The 8,274-nt window shown below is 40.4% G+C and overlaps 1 protein-coding gene across 1 annotated transcript in view; it reads right to left on the bottom strand.

The window, feature by feature from the left end:
* ppp2cb (protein phosphatase 2, catalytic subunit, beta isozyme) overlaps positions 1 to 8,274 on the bottom strand; it is a 34,967-nt gene that overhangs the window by 26,253 nt on the left and 440 nt on the right. The window lies entirely within an intron of this gene.

An 8,274-nucleotide genomic window follows, 5' to 3' on the forward strand; every position in this document is an offset into this window, starting at 1 on the left:
TGACTTGATAATCTTCAACTCCACCCTCTGAATATCAGACTTACATGGTCAACTCCTTACTGAGATTATGCCCTCTGGCCCTTGACTGTCCTACGTGGGATAAGAACCTTTCCACATCTACCCTTTCAAACCCCTAAGAATCTGTTATGTTTTGATAAGGTCTCTTCTCATTCTCCTAAATGCCAATGAGTACAAATGCAATGGCTTGAACCACTCCTTATAAGAAAATCCCTCACACAACAAATCAACCTTGATAAGCTTCTCTGGACTGTCCTCTGATGCCAGTATATTCATCCTTGGATGTTCACAGTATTGCAGGGATGGTTTACTAATGCCTTGTACAGCTTTAGCAAGACCTCCCTATTTTTGTACTCCATTTTCTTTGAAGTAAAGGCCAAAGTTTAATTTGCTGAACCTCTGACCAGCTCAACTTGGAAGTTAGTTTTTTTATGATTTATTAGCTCCCCCAGATCACTATCTACAGCTTTCTGCAGTCTTTCCCCATTTAATTAATATTTAGCTCTACATTTCCTGTCAAAGCACATAATGTCACATCTTTCCCTTGTTTTTTGCCCACTCAGTTAACCAGTCTATGTCATTGTATAAACTATTCGTGTCATCTTCACTACTTGCCTTTCCATCTATTTGTGTCATCTGTAAACCTGGTATAGCACAATTCACTACCGGCATCCAATTCATCAATATGCATTTTAAATAATCATGGCCCCAGCACTGATCCCTGGGACATTCCATTAATTAAGAGTTGCCATCCTGAAATGCCCCTCTTATCCTAATTCTAACATCTATTAGTTAGCTAATCATCTATTCCATGCTAACATACTACTTCAACAACTTGGGCTCTTATTAAGCAGTATTCTACAGAGTAGTGTATTGAATGCCTTTTGAAAATCTAAATACATCCACTGGTCCCACTATATTTACCCTGCTTGATACCTCAAACTGTAATAAATTTCCCCTTCATGAAGTCATGCTGACTCTATTTGATTATATTAGATGATTCTAAATGCTCTGTTATTACATCCTTCATAAAAGAATAACATTTTCCCAATCAAAGTTACCCTCAACAGTTGTAAGGACGGAACAATTTGAGTATAGTCAAATATGTACAGTGCATCACTGACCTCAATTTTCACAAATCTTCATACTCTCAACTCCAGATGCAGTCCTATATTCACTAAGCAACTCCATCAGTCAAATGATTTTTTGCCTTTAATAAGGCTGTTGTAGTGGAGATGAATAGGTAATAGGTCCCTTCAGAAACTCAGTATAACTATACTCTAAAATGTCTGTGACACACACTACACAGAACATTAAACAATCCATTATTGTCTTGTTTGATGCACTCAGCTTCTTACTTTGAACAGATGCATGTACATAGCAGAATTTACATTTCAACATCTCCACAGCAACAGCAAGTACCATGCATGGATGTTTAACTAGGCTGTGCAATATTTCAAATACTTGCCCTTTCCAGTTTTCAAATACAAACTATTTCGGGATTCAATCTTAATCCATGCTAGACAATAATTGGGATCACCATTCAGACTGCATGGCCCCCGTTCATCCCCACTTTGGAATGCAACTTTGGTAGCTATCCAGCAATATCTTCCTAGTTGGTCCTGGTAGGTAGGATGATCAACTGGAGGTGCTCCTAGTTTATGTGGACTCAACTTTCAGTTATATCAGATATTCAGTTCCATGAAATCAACTAAACAATACTTTGTCAGTAATGACTGAAGCAAACCATGTTTCATAAATAAAAAAAGTAAACAAATTAACAGCTCATTTGACTGCCTGACTTGAACCTTTGTCCAGGTTTCAGGCAATATGTGGGAGAGATTTCAGACTCTGTCCTCAATGGAAAAAATAAAAAAGGAGCACGGAGTTGTTGAGAATGCTATGACTTACAAGGCCTGTACTTAAAATCAAAAATTGCTATTTTGCTCCATGTTCAACTTTAAATAGCAGTTTTAAAAAAAAAAGGACTGATAAAATTGTAGGTTTTGCAGGAACTCTTATTATGGGTTGCAATGCTCTTGAATTGATTAAACATGTTTTTGCTTGGTATGGAATGCAGCAATTCTAAAGCAATGCAGTCAAACAAAAATCAAAAAAGTGTTCAAAGCACAATGCACAATGTTAGTCATAGAGGTGTACAGCACGGAAACAGACCCTTCGATCCAACACATCTATGCTGACCAGATATCCTAACCTAATCTACTATCATTTGCCAGCATTTGGTCCATATCCCTCTAAACCCTTCTTATTCATACATCCATCCAGATACCTTTTAAATACTGCAATTGTACCAGCCTCCACCACTTCCTTTGATAGCTCATTCCACATATTTCACCCCCTGCGTGAAAAGGTTGCCCCCTTACGTCCCTTTTAAATCTTTCCCCTGTCACCCTAAAGCTATGCCCCCTAGTTCAGTGCTCCCCCAACCTAGGGAAAAGACTCTATTTATCCTATCCATGCCCCTTATGATTTTATAAACCTCTATAAAGGTCACCCCCCTCAGCCTCTGACACTCCAGGAAAAACAGCCCCAGCCTATATAGCTCAAATCTTCCAACCTTGGAACATCTTTGGAAATCTTTTCTGAATCCTTTCAAGTTTCACAACATCCTTCCGAAAGGAAGGAGACCAGAAATGCACGCAATATTCCAAATATGGCCTAACCAATGTCCTGTACAGCCACAACATGACCTCCCAACTCCTGTACTCAGTACTCTGACCAATAAGGGAAAGCCTACCAAACACCTTCTTCACTATTCTATCTATCTGTGACTCTACTTTCAAGGAACTATGGACCTGCACTCCAAGGTCTCTGTTCAGCAATACACTCTTGGTCCTTACCATTAAGGTGTACAAGTCCTGCTATGATTTGTTTTTCCAAAATGCAGCACCTCACATTTATCTAAATTAAACCTCATCTACCACTCCTCAGCCCATTGGCCCATCTGATCAAGATCCCATTGTACTCTGATGTAACCTTCTTCGATGTCCACCACACCTCCAATTTTGGTGTCATCCATAAACTAACAATACCTCCGATGTTCACATCCAAATCATTTATATAAATGATGAAAAGAAGTGGACCCAGCATGGATGCTTGTGGCACTCCACTGGTAACAGGCCTTTAGTCTAAAAAGCAACTCTCCACCACCATCTTCTACCTTCAATCCAGTTTTGTATCCAAATGGCTAGTTCTCCATGTATTCCGTGAGATCCAACCAGTCTCTCACTGGAAACCTTGTTGAATGGCGTACTGAAGTCAATATAGATCATGCCCCCGCTCTGTCCTCAATCACCTTTGTTACTTCAAAAAAAAACTCAGTCAAGTTCATGAGACATGACTTCCCACACACAGTCATGCTGACTATCCTGAATCAGTCCCTGCCTTTCCAAATAATAGTTAGTGTAGACATATGCTGATATATTCTTTCAAATCAGCAACTTTGCTGAACATGTCTATCTCTAGTTGGATTTTAACTCATTGGTATGCTAAAGCTGTTGCAATATGTGACTGTTATAATATTAAATTGGTCCTTATATAATGTGTGGATGCACCTAGACAGATTCAAAGTGCTGATGGTAGTTTTTAGGAATTAAACAGGAGAAACTTACATTTGTGCTCTGCTGAAGTGTTACTATCATGATTCCTTCTTTATGCTTCTAGAATTTCTCTTTCACCATCATTATTCTCCAACCTAACCCAGAATACAACAAAAGTGCCTTCTGGCTGAACAGTTAACTGGGTTAGTCAACGAAGCCTTTTTAATATCATAAATATCCAGTGTAATGTAAAGCTATTTGAATGCTGTTGCTTTGTCCTTAGTAAGTTATTTGTTTCTGGTATTGAATCGGTAGCAAGGTTTAGTTATCATTTCCTGAATTGATTAAGGATTTTTCTATTAAAAAAGGTCATAAACAAGAGAAACCTTTTCCCCCCCAATCCAGAAATTTTGGTTTCTTACCAAGTTGCTCCTCATTATATATACACTGATTCTAAAGCACATTCTCTAAAGATCAAAAATAGGTACCAACCTTCTCCTACAGCGATACCATAACACATCCCGGATTATAGACATGTAACCTGAACAAAGCAGTGAGGACTGACCATGTGTACTGCTTGAATGTTACTGCAATTGTTTTGAGCAGCACATTTTAATGGCCAAATTTGACATAAGAGGAGGTGGCAATAAATGCAAGTCAGTAAGCCTGCATTGTGTTCTAAGATTCTATGACAAAAAAAACTTGCAAGTTAATGAGACCAACAATCTTAAATGCAACAGTCATTGACTCAGAGATGTGCAGCATGGAAACAGACCCTTCGGTCCAACCCGTCCATGCCGACCAGATATCCCAACCCAATCTAGTCCTACCTACCAGCGCCCGGTCCATATCCCTCCAAACCCTTCCTATTTATATACCTATCCAAATGCCTCTTAAATGTTGCAATTGTACCAGCCTCCACCACTTCCTCTGGTAGCTCATTCCATACACGTACCACCCTCTGCATGAAAAGGTTGCCCCTTAGGTCTCTTTTATTTCTTTCCCCTCCCACCCTAAACCTATGCCCTCTAGTTCTGGACTCCCTGACCCCAGGGAAAAGACTGTCTATTAATCCTATCCATGCCCCTCATAATTTTGTAAACCTCTGTAAGGTCACCCCTCAGCCTCCGACACTCCAGGGAAAACAGCCCCAGCCTGTTCAGCCTCTCCCTGTAGCTCAGATCCTCCAACCCTGGCAACATCCTTATAAATATTTTCTGAACCCTTTCAAGTTTCACAACATCTTTCTGATAGGAAGGAGACCAGAATTGCACGCAATATTCCAACAGTGGCCTAACCAATGTCCTGTACAGCCGAAACATGACCTCCCAACTCCTGTACTCAATACGCTGACCAATAAAGGAAAGCATACCAAACGCCTTCTTCACTATCCTATTTACCTGCAACTCCACTTTCAAGGAGCTATGAACCTGCACTCCAAGGTCTCTTTGTTCAGCAACACTCCCTAGGACCTTACCATTAAGTGTACAAGTCCTGCTAAGATTTGCTTTACCAAAATGCAGCACCTCACATTTATCTGAATTAAACTCCATCTGCCACTTCTCAGCCCAATGGCCCATCTGGTCCAGATCCTGTTGTAATCTGAGGTAACCCTCTTCGCTGTCTACTACACCTCCAATTTTGGTGTCATCTGCAAACTTACTAACTGTACCTCTTATGCTCGCATCCAAATCATTTATGTAAAAGACAAAAAGTAGAGGGCCCACCATCGATCCTTGTGGCACTCCACTGGTCACAGGCCTCCAGTCTGAAAAACAACCCTCCACCACCACCCTCTGTCTTCTACCTTTGAGCCAGTTCTGTATCCAAATGGCTAATTCTGCCTGTATTCCATGAGATCTAACCTTGCTAATCAGTCTCCCATGGGGAACCTTGTCGAACGCCTTACTGAAGTGCAAATAGATCACATCTACTGCTCTCAGGACAATACAAGACATCGCACTACAGAATAAATATTTGCTATTACAATTTTCACACCAATGGATATGGATGATCATGCGTAGGAACTGGGAAAGTTTGTCAGGGCAATGGTGAGCTACATTACCCTTGTGGAACCTGCAAGAACACTTCTCCTTGCCCAACAGGAATAGCTTAAAACTCACCAAATGTAAAGGCGACTAGTGGATTAAGACCATACGAGAAGAGCAGAAGTTGGCCATTCAGCCCATCATGTCTGCTCTGACATCAATGACAAAATCCTTAACTCCACTTCCTGCCTTGTCAATATATTCCTGGATTCTCTTACAGATTAAAAACCTGTCCCTCTCAACCTTGAATATATCTTACGATCTGGCCTTGACGGTGAAAAAATTGCACAGATTCACTACCTTCAGAAGAAGTGCTACCTCACCTCCACCTTAAACATGTGATGACCCCCCCCCCCCTGAGAATATGCCCTCTAGTCCTGGACACTAATGAGTACTAGCCCAATCTACTCGACTTCACCCGCTAATTTAAGATCTGACCAGTAAAACAGACCAGGGCTTTAGTGAAAACAGACAAACATGAAGAATTCCCCTGACGTTTTTCAGTAAAACAGCACAGGTCAGAAGTAAGCTAAAACTATTGGCTGACATTGGCACAGTGCTTGGAGTTCAAAGTGAGGTCAGGAGAAAATTCTAAATTTATAACAGAAGTTAAAAAAAAACTCAGCCTCTTTAAATATTAAGTTCATTGATAAATTGCAGCATTTGCAAATTTACAGATGTTCTTTAGCCATTTTGTGGCAAGAAGTCTTCTGCTCAAACAAGAAGCACAGTACATACAGAATGCTGAAATACCAGAGATGCAGACTACCTTGTAGCTTAAAATAGAGAAATAGCCAGCAATTAATGATCTGTGTGCTCCAAAAATCTTGCCTTTCTTGGAAAATGCTTTGTTTAAATAATAGCTTTACCTTCAATCTATAGCAATCAACCGATACAAGCTTGCTTAAAACAATAAGATATGTTTATCAGATTGGAAAGAATTCTCTGGGTAAAGAGTTCTGTTAGTGATGCCACTGTACATGTAGTATTTCAAAAAATCTAATATTTTTCTTGAATCTGAAAGTATGGTTCAGAATTTAAACATATGTCTGCAGCCCTACATATCCAACACAGCATTGCATAACACATGCTTCTCATGTCTTGTTATTAATTTGTTTCTTTAATTTTTATTACATAAAATAGTCCAAAATTGAGAGAAACTTTAATGTTTTCCTCATGCTCATGGTCTTTTTGTTTTTAAAATTGTTGACTGAAACTGCAAATTATGATTTAATCTAATTAAGATATCCTGCTAAAGTGGTAAAGGGTTTTCAGGCTGTGAATTCGCTTCAGAGAACAGTGGAGTAAAATTATTCAAGATTAAATTAGATTTTTGATAAACAAGGTAGTAACAGTTATGCAGTGGGGAAAGGAAGATAGAATTAAGACTGTTTTGCATGCCAAAGAGCTGAATGGCCTATTCCTGCTTTCAAGTCTTATCATCTGTCATTTTACAACAAAATACTTTGTGGGGTGGATAGACGTGACCATGGGAGAGGCTGCCACGGTGAGGGAGAGAAGCAAGAGAGGGTGCTGTGAGAATGAACAAGAGATCAAGACACATAGACAGCATCTATGTTCAGGAAGGCTTTGGGTTGCAAAAAGGTTTCATTCTTGAATCCGTTCTCAATTCAATTAGTACACATGTCAGAACACAACGCAGGACAATATAAAAGTAGCCATAAGTACAGGAAATGTTCCAATATTCGGAAGATGGCTGGTGGTTGCTTAACCGGAGGGTCATTGTGCTTCAGATAAGCAGAGAGATTGAGAACAAAAGCCCTTCAATGATAACCTCGACTAACATGAGAATCGGACCTGTAGCACTAACGTCACTCCATCACAAACCAGCCAACTGAGCTAGCCAACCTAATGATAAAGCAGAAGTTAGATATTCAAACCATCGAACCTCCTCTGCTATCCAATCAGACTACAGCTTATATGACTCCATTTTCATGACTTTCACTTGTACAAATTAAAAACTCTCAGCATTGAATAAACCTAACAACTCAGTCTCAAAAGGTCTTTGCGCAAAGAATGCCAAGATTCAGTAACTGCATAGAAGAAATCCCTCAAAACGTCTTAAATCCGTGCGCATTTATTTTAAGATCATTCCCTTTGGTCCTGAACTCTACCACAAGGGGAAATAACCTGTCAAATCTTTTAAGATCTTTCACACTTCAGAAGGGTTGTTTCTCAATCTTCTAAACTCCAAACAGTACAGACCCAAACCAACTCAAGCTCTCCTTCTAAAACAGTCCTGTTGTACTTGGAATCAGTCTAGTGAACCTGATGATCATTTGAAGTGCCATAATATAGAAGAGTACAGGAAAGGTACTGTAAATACTTGATGAGTAGAGTGGACACATGGGCCGAACGGCCTTGATCCATGCTGTAAAGTTCAATTACATGTCAAAGTCTACAGCCTCCTACAAGAGGAGCCAGATCAGCTGGAACACAGGAAAAATAAGGAGGGAGATGGGGTTGGGTGAAAAGAGGGGGGCAGGTATAAGATAGGGAGGGGTGGAATTGGGTCTTAAAAGGGGCGGGGTGGACCATCACCCCCGGGCCCACCTCCTGACCGGAAGCAGCGCCGGACCGGAAGTTCCGCCCTCAGTCAGGGGGCGGAGCCCGGGGAGAGCGGCCGA

Source organism: Chiloscyllium plagiosum, unplaced genomic scaffold, assembly GCF_037043375.1.
Source record: "Chiloscyllium plagiosum isolate Xiang-an unplaced genomic scaffold, Cpla_swu_hap1 HiC_scaffold_36, whole genome shotgun sequence".
Lineage (NCBI taxonomy): Eukaryota > Metazoa > Chordata > Chondrichthyes > Orectolobiformes > Hemiscylliidae > Chiloscyllium > Chiloscyllium plagiosum.